This window comes from Hemitrygon akajei, unplaced genomic scaffold (genome assembly GCF_048418815.1).
Source record: "Hemitrygon akajei unplaced genomic scaffold, sHemAka1.3 Scf000050, whole genome shotgun sequence".
In the NCBI taxonomy this organism is placed as follows: Eukaryota; Metazoa; Chordata; class Chondrichthyes; order Myliobatiformes; family Dasyatidae; genus Hemitrygon; species Hemitrygon akajei.
In genome coordinates this window covers 2,190,791-2,204,708 of record NW_027331936.1, presented here as the reverse complement: position 1 = coordinate 2,204,708, position 13,918 = coordinate 2,190,791, and the positions used below count along the sequence as shown (strand labels likewise).

The following is a 13,918-nucleotide window of genomic DNA, read 5'->3' as shown; positions in this document are numbered from 1 at the left end:
CCTGTCAGGAGTGTGTGGGGTCTCACAGTGTGTCAGGACCCTGTCAGGTGTGTGTGGGTCCACAGTGTGTCAGGAACCTATAAGATGTCTGTGGGTACACAGTGTGACAGGACCCTGTCAGGGGTGTGTGGAGTCTCACAGTGTGTCAGAACCCTGTCAGGGGTGTGTGGAGTCTCACAGTGTGTCAGGACCCTATAAGGTGTGTGTGGGTCCACAGTACGTCAGGAATCTGTCAGGGGGGTGTGGGGTCTTACAGTGTGTCAGGATCCTGTCAGGGGTGTGTGGGGTCTCACAGTGTGTCAAGACCCTGTCAGGTGTGTGTGGGTCCACAGTGTGTCAGGAACCTGTCAGGGGTGTGTGGGGTCTCACAGTGTGTCATGCCCCTGTCAGGGGTGTGGTGTGTGACACTGTGTCAAGACCCTGCCAGCGTTGTGTGGCATCTCACTGTCTATCAGCACCTTGTCAGTAGCGTGTGGGGTCTCACAGTGTGTCAGGGCCCTGTCAGGTGTGTGTGGTGTCTCACAGTGTGTCAGGACCCTGTCAGGAGTGTGTGGGGTCTCACAGTGTGTCAGGATCCTGTCAGGAGTGTGTGGGGTCTCACAGTATGTCATACCCTGTCAGGGGGGTATGGGATCTCACAGTGTGACAGGACCCTGTCAGGGGTGTGTGGAGTCTCACAGTGTGTCAGGACCCTGTCAGGGCTGTGTGGAGTCTCACAGTGTGTCAGGACCCTATAAGGTGTGTGTGGGTCCACAATGCGTCAGTAATCTGTCAGGGGTGTGTGTGGTCTCACAGTGTGTCAGGATCCTGTCAGGAATGTGTGGGGTCTCACAGTGTGTCATATCCTGTCAGGGGTGTATGGGATCTCACAGTGTGACAGGACCCTGTCACGGGTGTATGGGGTCTGATACGGTGTCAGGACCTTGACAGGGGTGTGTCGGGTCTCACAGTGTGTCAGACCCTGTCAGGGGTGTGTGGGATCTCACAGTGTGTCAGGAAACTGTCAGGGCTGTGCGGGATCCCACAGTGTGTCAGGAACCGGTCAAGGGTGTGTGGTCTCCAGTGTGACAGGACCCTGTCAGGGGTGTGCGGGATCTCACAGTGTGTCAGGAACCTATAAGGTGTGTGTGGGTCCACAGTGTGTCAGGAGCCTGTCGCGGGTGTGTGGTGTCTGACATGGTGTCAGGACCTTGACAGGGGTGTGTTGGGTCTCACAGAGTGTAAGACCCTGTCACGGGTGTGTGGGGTCTCACAGTGTGTCAGGAACCTGTCAGGGGTGTGTGGGGTCTCACAGTGTGTCAGGGCCCTGTCAGGGGTGTGTGGGGTCTCACAGTGTGTCAGGAACCTGTCAGGGGTGTGTTGGGTCTCACAGTGTGTCAGGGCCCTGTCAGGTGTGTGTGGGGTCTCACAGTGTGTCAGGGCCCTTTCAGGTGAGTGGGGTCTCGCAGTATGTCAGGGCCCTGTCAGGTGTGTGGGGTCTCGCAGTGTGTCAAGACAATGCCAGGCGTGTCTGGGGTCTCACATTGTGTCAGGACACTGCCAGTTTTTTATGGTGTCTCACAGTGTGTCAGGACCCTATCAGGGGAGTGTGGCATCTTAATGTGTGTCGTGAACCTGCCACGGGTGTGTGGCGTCTCAAAGTGTGTAAGGACAGTGTGAGGTGCATGTGGTCTCACAGTGTGACTGTATCCTGTCAGATGTGTGTTGGGTCTTATTGTGTGTCCGGTTCCTGTCAGGGTTGTGTGGGGTCTCACCGTGTGTCAGGACTCTGTCATGGACGTGTGGGATCTCACAGTGTGTCAGGAACCTGTCAGGTGTGTGTGGGGTCTCACGGTATGTTAGGAAGCTGCCACGGGTGTGTGGCGTCTCAAGTGTGTAAGGACCCTGTGTGGTGTGTGTGGTCTCACAGTGTGACTGTATCCTGTTAGATGTGTGTGGAGTCTTACTGTGTGTCAGGTTCCTGTCATGGACGTGTGGGATCTCACAGTGTGTCAGGGCCCTGTCAGGTGTGTGGGGTCTCGCAGTGTGTCAAGACACTGCCAGGCGTGTCCGGGGTCTCACATTGTGTCAGGACACTGCCAGTTTTTTATGGTGTCTCACAGTGTGTCAGGACCCTATCAGGGGAGTGCGACATCTTAATGTGTGTTGTGAACCTGCCACGGGTGTGTGGCGTCTCAAAGTGTCTAAGGACCCTGTGTGGTGTGTGTGGTCTCAGAGTGTGACTGTATCTTGTCAGATGTGTGCGGGGTCTTACTGTGTGTCCCATTCCTGTCAGGGTTGTGTGGGGTCTCACCGTGTGTCAGGACTCTGTCATGGACGTGTGGGATCTCACAGTGTGTCAGGACCCTGTCAGGTGTGTGTGGGGTCTCACGGTATGTTAGGAAGCTGCCAGGTGTGTGTGGGGTCTCACAGTGTGTCAGGACCGTGTGGGGTCTCACAGTGTGTTAGGGCTCTGTCAGGACCGTGTGGGGTCTCACAGTGTGTCAGGGCCCTGTCAGGCGTCTGTGGGGACACACGGTGTGTCAGGACCCTGTCAGGTGTGTGTGGGGTCTCACAGTGTGTCAGGACTCTGTCAGGAGTGTGTGGGGTCTCACAGTGTGTCAGGGCCCTGTCAAGTGTGTGGGGTCTCACGGAGTGTCAGGACACTGCCAGGCTTGTCTGGGGTCTCACATTGTGTCAGGACACTGCCAGTTTTTTATGGTGTCTCACTGTGTGTCAGGACCCTGTCAGGGGAGTGTGGCATCTTAATGTGTGTTGTGAACCTGTCACAGGTGTGTGGCATCTCAAAGTGTGTAAGGACCCTGTGTGGTGTGTGTGGTCTCACAGTGTGACTGTATCATGTCATATGTGTGTGGGGTCTTACAGTGCGTCAGTTTCCTGTCAGGGTTGTGTGGGGTCTCACCATGTGTCAGGAACCTGTCAGGGGTGTGTGTGCTCTCACAGTTTGTCAACACCCTGTCAGGAGTGTGTGGTGTCTTAAAGTATATCTTACTCTGTCAGGGGTGTCTGGGATCTCACAGTGTTTCAGGACACTGTCAATGATGTGTGGGGTCTAACAGTGTGTCGGCACCCTGTCAGAAGTGTGTGGGGTATCACAGTGTGTCAGGACCCTGTCAGGTGTGTGTGGGGACTCACAGTGTGTCAGGACGCTGTCAGGGGTGTGTGGTGTCTCAAAGTGTTTCAGGAGCCTCTGAGAGTTGTGTGTGGTCTCATAGCGTTTCAGGACACTGCCAGGCGTGTCTGGGGTCTCCCTTTGTGTCAGGACACTGCCAGTGTTTTATGGTGTCTCACTGTGTGTGAGGACCCTGTCAGGGGTGTGTGGGGTCTCACAGTGTATCAGGTCCCTGTCAGGGGAGTGTGGAGTCTTATAGTGTGTCCAGACCCTGCCAGGTGTGTGTGGGGTCTCACAGTGTGTCAGAAACCTGCCAGGGGTGTGTGGGGTCTCACCATGTGTCAGGACCCTGTCAGTGGTGTGTGGGGTCTCTCAGGGTGTCAGGACCCTGTCAGGGGAGTGTGGCGTCTTATAGTGTGTCAGGATCCTGTGAGGTGTGTGGGGTCTCACACTGTGACTGTATCCTGTCAGGTGTGGGTGCGGTCTCACAGTGTGTAAGGAACCTGCCAGGGGTGTGTGGGGACTCTCCATGTGTCAGGAAACTGTCAGTGGTGTGTGGGGTCTCACAGTGTTTCAGGACCCTGTCAGGGCTGTGTGGGGTCTCACAGTGTGTCAGGACCCTGTCGGTTGTGTATGGGGTCTCACAGTGTGTCAGGACGCTGTCAGGGGTGTGTGTGGTCTCACAGTGAGTCAGGGCCCTATCGGGATTGTGTGTGGAGTCTCACAGTGTGTCGGGACACTGTTTGTGATGTGTGGGGTCTCACACCGTGTTATGACCCTGCCGATCGAGTGTGGGATCTCACAGTATCTCAAGACCCTGTCTGGTGTGTGTGGCATCTCGCAGTGTGTCAGAACCCGTCAGGTTTGTGTGGGGTCTCACAGTGTGTCAGGAACCTGTCAGGGGTTTGTTGGGTCTCACGGTGTGTCAGGAACCTGTCAGGGGTGTGTGGGGTCTCACAGTGTGTCAGGACTCTGTCAGGTATGTGTGCGGTCTCACATTGTGCCAGGACACTGCCAGTTTTTTAAGGTGTCTCCCTGTGTGTTAGGACCCTTTCAGGGGAGTGTGGCATCTTAATGTGTGTCGTGAACCTGCCACGGGTGTGTGGCGTCTCAAAGTGTGTCAGGACCCTGTGAGGTGTGTGGTGTCTCACAGTGCGTCAGGTCCCTGTCAGGGGTGTGTGGGGTCTCACAGTATGTCAGGAACCTATAAGGTGTGTGTGGATCCACAGTGTGTCAGCAACCTGTCAGGGGTGTGTGGGGTCTCACAGTGTGTCATGTCCCTGTCAGGGGAGTGTGGCATCTTAATGTGTGTTGTGAACCTGCCACGGGTGTGTAGCATCTCAAAGTGCGTAAGGACACTGTGAGGTGTGTGTGGTCTCACAGTGTGACTGTATCCTATCAGATGTGTGTGGGGTCTTACTGTGTGTCATGTTCCTGTCAGGGTTGTGTGGGGTCTCACTGTGTGACAGGACACTGTCGGGTGTGTGTGGGGTCTCACAGTGTGTCAGGAACCTATCAGGTGTGTGTGGGGTCTCACAGTGTGTCAGTACCCTGTCAGGGGTGTGTGGGGTCTCACAGTGTGTCAGTACCCTGTCAGGGGTGTGTGGTGTCTCACAGTATGTCAGGAACCTATAAGGTGTGTGTGGATCCACAGTGTGTCAGCAACCTGTCAGGGGTGTGTGGGGTCTCACAGTGTGTCATGTCCCTGTCAGGGGAGTGTGGCATCTTAATGTGTGTTGTGAACCTGCCACGGGTGTGTAGCATCTCAAAGTGCGTAAGGACACTGTGAGGTGTGTGTGGTCTCACAGTGTGACTGTATCCTATCAGATGTGTGTGGGGTCTTACTGTGTGTCATGTTCCTGTCAGGGTTGTGTGGGGTCTCACCATGTGTCAGGACTCTGTCATGGACGTGTGGGATGTCACAGTGTGGCAGGACCCTGTCTGGTGTGTGTGGGGTCTCACGGTGTGTTAGGAAGCTCCCTGGGGTTTCTGGGGTCTCACAGTGTGTCAGGACCCTGTTAGGTGTGTGGTGTCTCACAGTGTGTCAGGGCTCTGTCAGGAGTGTGTGGGGTCTCACAGTGTGTCAGGGCCCTGTCAAGTGTGTGGGGTCTCACAGTGTGTCAGGACTCTGTCAGGGGAGTGTGGCATCTTAATGTGTGTTGTGAACCTGCCACGGGTGTGTGGCGTCGCAAAGTGTGTAAGGACCCTGTGTGGTGTGTGTGGTCTCACAGTGTGACTGTATCATGTCAGATGTGTGTGGGGTCTTACAGTGCGTCAGTTTCCTGTCAGGAGTGTGTGAGGTCTCATAGTGTGTCAGGGCCCTGTCAGGTGTGTGGGGACTCGCAGTGTGTCAAGACACTGCCAGGCGTGTCTGGGGTTTCACATTGTGTCAGGACACTGCCAGTTTTTTATGGTGTCTCACTGTGTGTCAGGAACCTGTCAGGGGAGTGTGGCATCTTAATGTGTGTTGTGAACCTGCCACGGGTGTGTGGCGTCTCAAAGTGTCTAAGGACCCTGTGTGGTGTGTGTGGTCTCAGAGTGTGACTGTATCTTGTCAGATGTGTGCGGGGTCTTACTGTGTGTCCCATTCCTGTCAGGGTTGTGTGGGGTCTCACCTTGCGTCAGGACTCTGTCATGGACGTGTGGGATCTCACAGTGTGTCAGGACCCTGTCAGGTGTGTGTGGGGTCTCACGGTATGTTAGGAAGCTGCCAGGTATGTGTGGGGTCTCACAGTGTGTCAGGACTCTGTCAGGACCGTGTGGGGTCTCACAGTGTGTTAGGGCTCTGTCAGGACCGTGTGGGGTCTCACAGTGTGTCAGGGCCCTGTCAGGCGTCTGTGGGGACACACGGTGTGTCAGGACCCTGTCAGGTGTGTGTGGGGTCTCACCATGTGTCAGGAACCTGTCAGGGGTGTGTGTGCTCTCACAGTTTGTCAACACCCTGTCAGGAATGTGTGGTGTCTTAAAGTGTATCTTACTCTGTCAGGGCTGTCTGGGATCTCACAGTGTTTCAGGACACTGTCAATGATGTGTGGGGTCTCACAGTGTGTCGGCACCCTGTCAGGAGTGTGTGGGGTATCACAGTGTGTCAGGACCCTGTCAGGTGTGTGTGGGGACTCACAGTGTGTCAGGACGCTGTCAGGGGTGTGTGGTGTCTCAAAGTGTTTCAGGAGCCTCTGAGAGTTGTGTGTGGTCTCATAGCGTTTCAGGACACTGCCAGGCGTGTCTGGGGTCTCCCTTTGTGTCAGGACACTGCCAGTGTTTTATGGTGTCTCACTGTGTGTGAGGACCCTGTCAGGGGTGTGTGGGGTCTCACAGTGTATCAGGTCCCTGTCAGGGGAGTGTGGAGTCTTATAGTGTGTCCAGAACCTGCCAGGTGTGTGTGGGGTCTCACAGTGTGTCAGAAACCTGCCAGGGGTGTGTGGGGTCTCACCATGTGTCAGGACCCTGTCAGTGGTGTGTGGGGTCTCACAGTGTGTCAGGACCCTGTCAGGGCTGTGTGGGGTCTCTCCATGTGTCAGGAAACTGTCAGTGGTGTGTGGGGTCTCACAGTGTTTCAGGACCCTGTCAGGGCTGTGTGGGGTCTCACAGTGTGTCAGGACCCTGTCGGTGGTGTATGGGGTCTCACAGTGTGTCAGGACGCTGTCAGGGGTGTGTGTGGTCTCACAGTGAGTCAGGGCCCTATCGGGATTGTGTGTGGAGTCTCACAGTGTGTCGGGACACTGTTTGTGATGTGTGGGGTCTCACACCGTGTTATGACCCTGCCGATCGAGTGTGGGATCTCACAGTATCTCAAGACTCTGTCTGGTGTGTGTGGCATCTCGCAGTGTGTCAGAACCCGTCAGGTTTGTGTGGGGTCTCACAGTGTGTTAGGACCCTTTCAGGGGAGTGTGGCATCTTAATGTGTGTCGTGAACCTGCCACGGGTGTGTGGCGTCTCAAAGTGTGTCAGGACCCTGTGAGGTGTGTGGTGTCTCACAGTGCGTCAGGTCCCTGCCAGGGGTGTGTGGGGTCTCACTGTGTGACAGGACACTGTCGGGTGTGTGTGGGGTCTCACAGTGTGTCAGGAACCTATCAGGGGTGTGTGGGGTCTCACAGTGTGTCAGTACCCTGTCAGGGGTGTGTGGGGTCTCACAGTGTGTCAGGAGCCTGTCAGGGGTGTGTGGGGTCTCACAGTGTGTCAGGAACCTATAAGGTGTGTGTGGATCCACAGTGTGTCAGCAACCTGTCAGGGGTGTGTGGGGTCTCACAGTGTGTCATGTCCCTGTCAGGGGAGTGTGGCATCTTAATGTGTGTTGTGAACCTGCCACGGGTGTGTAGCATCTCAAAGTGCGTAAGGACACTGTGAGGTGTGTGTGGTCTCACAGTGTGACTGTATCCTATCAGATGTGTGTGGGGTCTTACTGTGTGTCATGTTCCTGTCAGGGTTGTGTGGGGTCTCACTGTGTGACAGGACACTGTCGGGTGTGTGTGGGGTCTCACAGTGTGTCAGGAACCTATCAGGTGTGTGTGGGGTCTCACAGTGTGTCAGTACCCTGTCAGGGGTGTGTGGGGTCTCACAGTGTGTCAGTACCCTGTCAGGGGTGTGTGGTGTCTCACAGTATGTCAGGAACCTATAAGGTGTGTGTGGATCCACAGTGTGTCAGCAACCTGTCAGGGGTGTGTGGGGTCTCACAGTGTGTCATGTCCCTGTCAGGGGAGTGTGGCATCTTAATGTGTGTTGTGAACCTGCCACGGGTGTGTAGCATCTCAAAGTGCGTAAGGACACTGTGAGGTGTGTGTGGTCTCACAGTGTGACTGTATCCTATCAGATGTGTGTGGGGTCTTACTGTGTGTCATGTTCCTGTCAGGGTTGTGTGGGGTCTCACCATGTGTCAGGACTCTGTCATGGACGTGTGGGATGTCACAGTGTGGCAGGACCCTGTCTGGTGTGTGTGGGGTCTCACGGTGTGTTAGGAAGCTCCCTGGGGTTTCTGGGGTCTCACAGTGTGTCAGGACCCTGTTAGGTGTGTGGTGTCTCACAGTGTGTCAGGGCTCTGTCAGGAGTGTGTGGGGTCTCACAGTGTGTCAGGGCCCTGTCAAGTGTGTGGGGTCTCACAGTGTGTCAGGACTCTGTCAGGGGAGTGTGGCATCTTAATGTGTGTTGTGAACCTGCCACGGGTGTGTGGCGTCGCAAAGTGTGTAAGGACCCTGTGTGGTGTGTGTGGTCTCACAGTGTGACTGTATCATGTCAGATGTGTGTGGGGTCTTACAGTGCGTCAGTTTCCTGTCAGGAGTGTGTGAGGTCTCATAGTGTGTCAGGGCCCTGTCAGGTGTGTGGGGACTCGCAGTGTGTCAAGACACTGCCAGGCGTGTCTGGGGTTTCACATTGTGTCAGGACACTGCCAGTTTTTTATGGTGTCTCACTGTGTGTCAGGAACCTGTCAGGGGAGTGTGGCATCTTAATGTGTGTTGTGAACCTGCCACCGGTGTGTGGCGTCTCAAAGTGTCTAAGGACCCTGTGTGGTGTGTGTGGTCTCAGAGTGTGACTGTATCTTGTCAGATGTGTGCGGGGTCTTACTGTGTGTCCCATTCCTGTCAGGGTTGTGTGGGGTCTCACCTTGTGTCAGGAGCCTGTCAGGGGTGTGTGGGGTCTCACAGTGTGTCAGGAACCTATAAGGTGTGTGTGGATCCACAGTGTGTCAGCAACCTGTCAGGGGTGTGTGGGGTCTCACAGTGTGTCATGTCCCTGTCAGGGGAGTGTGGCATCTTAATGTGTGTTGTGAACCTGCCACGGGTGTGTAGCATCTCAAAGTGCGTAAGGACACTGTGAGGTGTGTGTGGTCTCACAGTGTGACTGTATCCTATCAGATGTGTGTGGGGTCTTACTGTGTGTCATGTTCCTGTCAGGGTTGTGTGGGGTCTCACTGTGTGACAGGACACTGTCGGGTGTGTGTGGGGTCTCACAGTGTGTCAGGAACCTATCAGGTGTGTGTGGGGTCTCACAGTGTGTCAGTACCCTGTCAGGGGTGTGTGGGGTCTCACAGTGTGTCAGTACCCTGTCAGGGGTGTGTGGTGTCTCACAGTATGTCAGGAACCTATAAGGTGTGTGTGGATCCACAGTGTGTCAGCAACCTGTCAGGGGTGTGTGGGGTCTCACAGTGTGTCATGTCCCTGTCAGGGGAGTGTGGCATCTTAATGTGTGTTGTGAACCTGCCACGGGTGTGTAGCATCTCAAAGTGCGTAAGGACACTGTGAGGTGTGTGTGGTCTCACAGTGTGACTGTATCCTATCAGATGTGTGTGGGGTCTTACTGTGTGTCATGTTCCTGTCAGGGTTGTGTGGGGTCTCACCATGTGTCAGGACTCTGTCATGGACGTGTGGGATGTCACAGTGTGGCAGGACCCTGTCTGGTGTGTGTGGGGTCTCACGGTGTGTTAGGAAGCTCCCTGGGGTTTCTGGGGTCTCACAGTGTGTCAGGACCCTGTTAGGTGTGTGGTGTCTCACAGTGTGTCAGGGCTCTGTCAGGAGTGTGTGGGGTCTCACAGTGTGTCAGGGCCCTGTCAAGTGTGTGGGGTCTCACAGTGTGTCAGGACTCTGTCAGGGGAGTGTGGCATCTTAATGTGTGTTGTGAACCTGCCACGGGTGTGTGGCGTCGCAAAGTGTGTAAGGACCCTGTGTGGTGTGTGTGGTCTCACAGTGTGACTGTATCATGTCAGATGTGTGTGGGGTCTTACAGTGCGTCAGTTTCCTGTCAGGAGTGTGTGAGGTCTCATAGTGTGTCAGGGCCCTGTCAGGTGTGTGGGGACTCGCAGTGTGTCAAGACACTGCCAGGCGTGTCTGGGGTTTCACATTGTGTCAGGACACTGCCAGTTTTTTATGGTGTCTCACTGTGTGTCAGGAACCTGTCAGGGGAGTGTGGCATCTTAATGTGTGTTGTGAACCTGCCACCGGTGTGTGGCGTCTCAAAGTGTCTAAGGACCCTGTGTGGTGTGTGTGGTCTCAGAGTGTGACTGTATCTTGTCAGATGTGTGCGGGGTCTTACTGTGTGTCCCATTCCTGTCAGGGTTGTGTGGGGTCTCACCTTGTGTCAGGACTCTGTCATGGACGTGTGGGATCTCACAGTGTGTCAGGACCCTGTCAGGTGTGTGTGGGGTCTCACGGTATGTTAGGAAGCTGCCAGGTATGTGTGGGGTCTCACAGTGTGTCAGGACTCTGTCAGGACCGTGTGGGGTCTCACAGTGTGTTAGGGCTCTGTCAGGACCGTGTGGGGTCTCACAGTGTGTCAGGGCCCTGTCAGGCGTCTGTGGGGACACACGGTGTGTCAGGACCCTGTCAGGTGTGTGTGGGGTCTCACCATGTGTCAGGAACCTGTCAGGGGTGTGTGTGCTCTCCCAGTTTGTCAACACCCTGTCAGGAGTGTGTGGTGTCTTAAAGTGTATCTTACTCTGTCAGGGCTGTCTGGGATCTCACAGTGTTTCAGGACACTGTCAATGATGTGTGGGGTCTCACAGTGTGTCGGCACCCTGTCAGGAGTGTGTGGGGTATCACAGTGTGTCAGGACCCTGTCAGGTGTGTGTGGGGACTCACAGTGTGTCAGGACGCTGTCAGGGGTGTGTGGTGTCTCAAAGTGTTTCAGGAGCCTCTGAGAGTTGTGTGTGGTCTCATAGCGTTTCAGGACACTGCCAGGCGTGTCTGGGGTCTCCCTTTGTGTCAGGACACTGCCAGTGTTTTATGGTGTCTCACTGTGTGTGAGGACCCTGTCAGGGGTGTGTGGGGTCTCACAGTGTATCAGGTCCCTGTCAGGGGAGTGTGGAGTCTTATAGTGTGTCCAGAACCTGCCAGGTGTGTGTGGGGTCTCACAGTGTGTCAGAAACCTGCCAGGGGTGTGTGGGGTCTCACCATGTGTCAGGACCCTGTCAGTGGTGTGTGGGGTCTCACAGTGTGTCAGGACCCTGTCAGGGCTGTGTGGGGTCTCTCCATGTGTCAGGAAACTGTCAGTGGTGTGTGGGGTCTCACAGTGTTTCAGGACCCTGTCAGGGCTGTGTGGGGTCTCACAGTGTGTCAGGACCCTGTCGGTGGTGTATGGGGTCTCACAGTGTGTCAGGACGCTGTCAGGGGTGTGTGTGGTCTCACAGTGAGTCAGGGCCCTATCGGGATTGTGTGTGGAGTCTCACAGTGTGTCGGGACACTGTTTGTGATGTGTGGGGTCTCACACCGTGTTATGACCCTGCCGATCGAGTGTGGGATCTCACAGTATCTCAAGACTCTGTCCGGTGTGTGTGGCATCTCGCAGTGTGTCAGAACCCGTCAGGTTTGTGTGGGGTCTCACAGTGTGTTAGGACCCTTTCAGGGGAGTGTGGCATCTTAATGTGTGTTGTGAACCTGCCACGGGTGTGTAGCATCTCAAAGTGCGTAAGGACACTGTGAGGTGTGTGGTGTCTCACAGTGCGTCAGGTCCCTGCCAGGGGTGTGTGGGGTCTCACTGTGTGACAGGACACTGTCGGGTGTGTGTGGGGTCTCACAGTGTGTCAGGAACCTATCAGGGGTGTGTGGGGTCTCACAGTGTGTCAGTACCCTGTCAGGGGTGTGTGGGGTCTCACAGTGTGTCAGGAGCCTGTCAGGGGTGTGTGGGGTCTCACAGTGTGTCAGGAACCTGTCAGGGGTTTGTTGGGTCTCACGGTGTGTCAGGACCCGGTCAGGGGTGTGTGGGGTCTCACAGTGTGTCATGTCCCTGTCAGGGGAGTGTGGCATCTTAATGTGTGTTGTGAACCTGCCACGGGTGTGTAGCATCTCAAAGTGCGTAAGGACACTGTGAGGTGTGTGTGGTCTCACAGTGTGACTGTATCCTATCAGATGTGTGTGGGGTCTTACTGTGTGTCATGTTCCTGTCAGGGTTGTGTGGGGTCTCACCATGTGTCAGGACTCTGTCATGGACGTGTGGGATCTCACAGTGTGGCAGGACCCTGTCTGGTGTGTGTGGGGTCTCACGGTGTGTTAGGAAGCTCCCTGGTGTTTCTGGGGTCTCACAGTGTGTCAGGACCCTGTCAGGTGTGTGGTGTCTCACAGTGAGTCAGGACCCTGGCAGGGGTTTGTGGGGTCTCACAGTGCGTCAGGTCCCTGCCAGGGGTGTGTGGGGTCTCACTGTGTGACAGCACACTGTCAGGTGTGTGGGGGGTCTCACAGTGTGTCAGGGCTCTGTCAGGACCGTGTGGGGTCTCACAGTGTGTCAGGGCCCTGTCAGGTGTGGGTGGGGTCTCACAGTGTGTCAGGACCCTGTCAGGTGTGTGTGGGGTCTCACAGTGTGTCAGGACTCTGTCAGGAGTGTGTGGGGTCTCAGAGTGTGTCAGGGCCCTGTCAAGTGTGTGGGGTCTCACAGAGTGTCAGGACACTGCCAGGCTTGTCTGGGGTCTCACATTGTGCCAGGACACTGCCAGTTTTTTATGGTGTCTCACTGTGTGTCAGGACCCTGTCAGGGGAGTGTGGCATCTTAATGTGTTTTGTGAACCTGCCATGGGTGTGTGGCGTCTCAAAGTGTGTAAGGACCCTGTGTGGTGTGTGTGGTCTCACAGTGTGACTGTATCATGTCAGATGTGTGTGGGGTCTTACAGTGCGTCAGTTTCCTGTCAGGGTTGTGTGGGGTCTCACCATGTGTCATGAACCTGTCAGTGGTGTGTGTGCTCTCACAGTTTGTCAACACCCTGTCAGGAGTGTGTGGGGTCTTAAAGTGTATCTTACTCTGTCAGGGGTGTCTGGGATCTCACAGTGTTTCAGGACACTGTCAATGATGTGTGGGGTCTCACAGTGTGTCAGGAACCTGTCAGGGGTGTGTGGGGTCTCACAGTGTGTCAGGAACCTGTCAGGGGTGTGTGGGGTCTCACAGTGTGTCAGGAACCTGTCAGGGGTGTGTGGGGTCTCACAGTGTGTTAGGACCCTTTCAGGGGAGTGTGGCATCTTAATGTGTGTCGTGAACCTGCCACGGGTGTGTGGCGTCTCAAAGTGTGTCAGGACCCTGTGAGGTGTGTGGTGTCTCACAGTGCGTCAGGTCCCTGCCAGGGGTGTGTGGGGTCTCACTGTGTGACAGGACACTGTCGGGTGTGTGTGGGGTCTCACAGTGTGTCAGGAACCTATCAGGGGTGTGTGGGGTCTCACAGTGTGTCAGTACCCTGTCAGGGGTGTGTGGGGTCTCACAGTGTGTCAGGAGCCTGTCAGGGGTGTGTGGGGTCTCACAGTGTGTCAGGAACCTATAAGGTGTGTGTGGATCCACAGTGTGTCAGCAACCTGTCAGGGGTGTGTGGGGTCTCACAGTGTGTCATGTCCCTGTCAGGGGAGTGTGGCATCTTAATGTGTGTTGTGAACCTGCCACGGGTGTGTAGCATCTCAAAGTGCGTAAGGACACTGTGAGGTGTGTGTGGTCTCACAGTGTGACTGTATCCTATCAGATGTGTGTGGGGTCTTACTGTGTGTCATGTTCCTGTCAGGGTTGTGTGGGGTCTCACTGTGTGACAGGACACTGTCGGGTGTGTGTGGGGTCTCACAGTGTGTCAGGAACCTATCAGGTGTGTGTGGGGTCTCACAGTGTGTCAGTACCCTGTCAGGGGTGTGTGGGGTCTCACAGTGTGTCAGTACCCTGTCAGGGGTGTGTGGTGTCTCACAGTATGTCAGGAACCTATAAGGTGTGTGTGGATCCACAGTGTGTCAGCAACCTGTCAGGGGTGTGTGGGGTCTCACAGTGTGTCATGTCCCTGTCAGGGGAGTGTGGCATCTTAATGTGTGTTGTGAACCTGCCACGGGTGTGTAGCATCTCAAAGTGCGTAAGGACACTGTG

At 55.4% G+C, this 13,918-nt stretch overlaps 2 protein-coding genes across 2 annotated transcripts in view; one reads left to right on the top strand and one right to left on the bottom strand.

Moving 5' to 3' along the window:
* LOC140721129 (NACHT, LRR and PYD domains-containing protein 3-like) overlaps positions 1-13,918 on the top strand; it is a 752,838-nt gene that overhangs the window by 479,334 nt on the left and 259,586 nt on the right. The gene's annotated exons all lie outside the window — the stretch shown is intronic.
* Positions 1-13,918, bottom strand: part of LOC140721090 (uncharacterized) — a 183,558-nt gene that overhangs the window by 65,259 nt on the left and 104,381 nt on the right. The gene's annotated exons all lie outside the window — the stretch shown is intronic.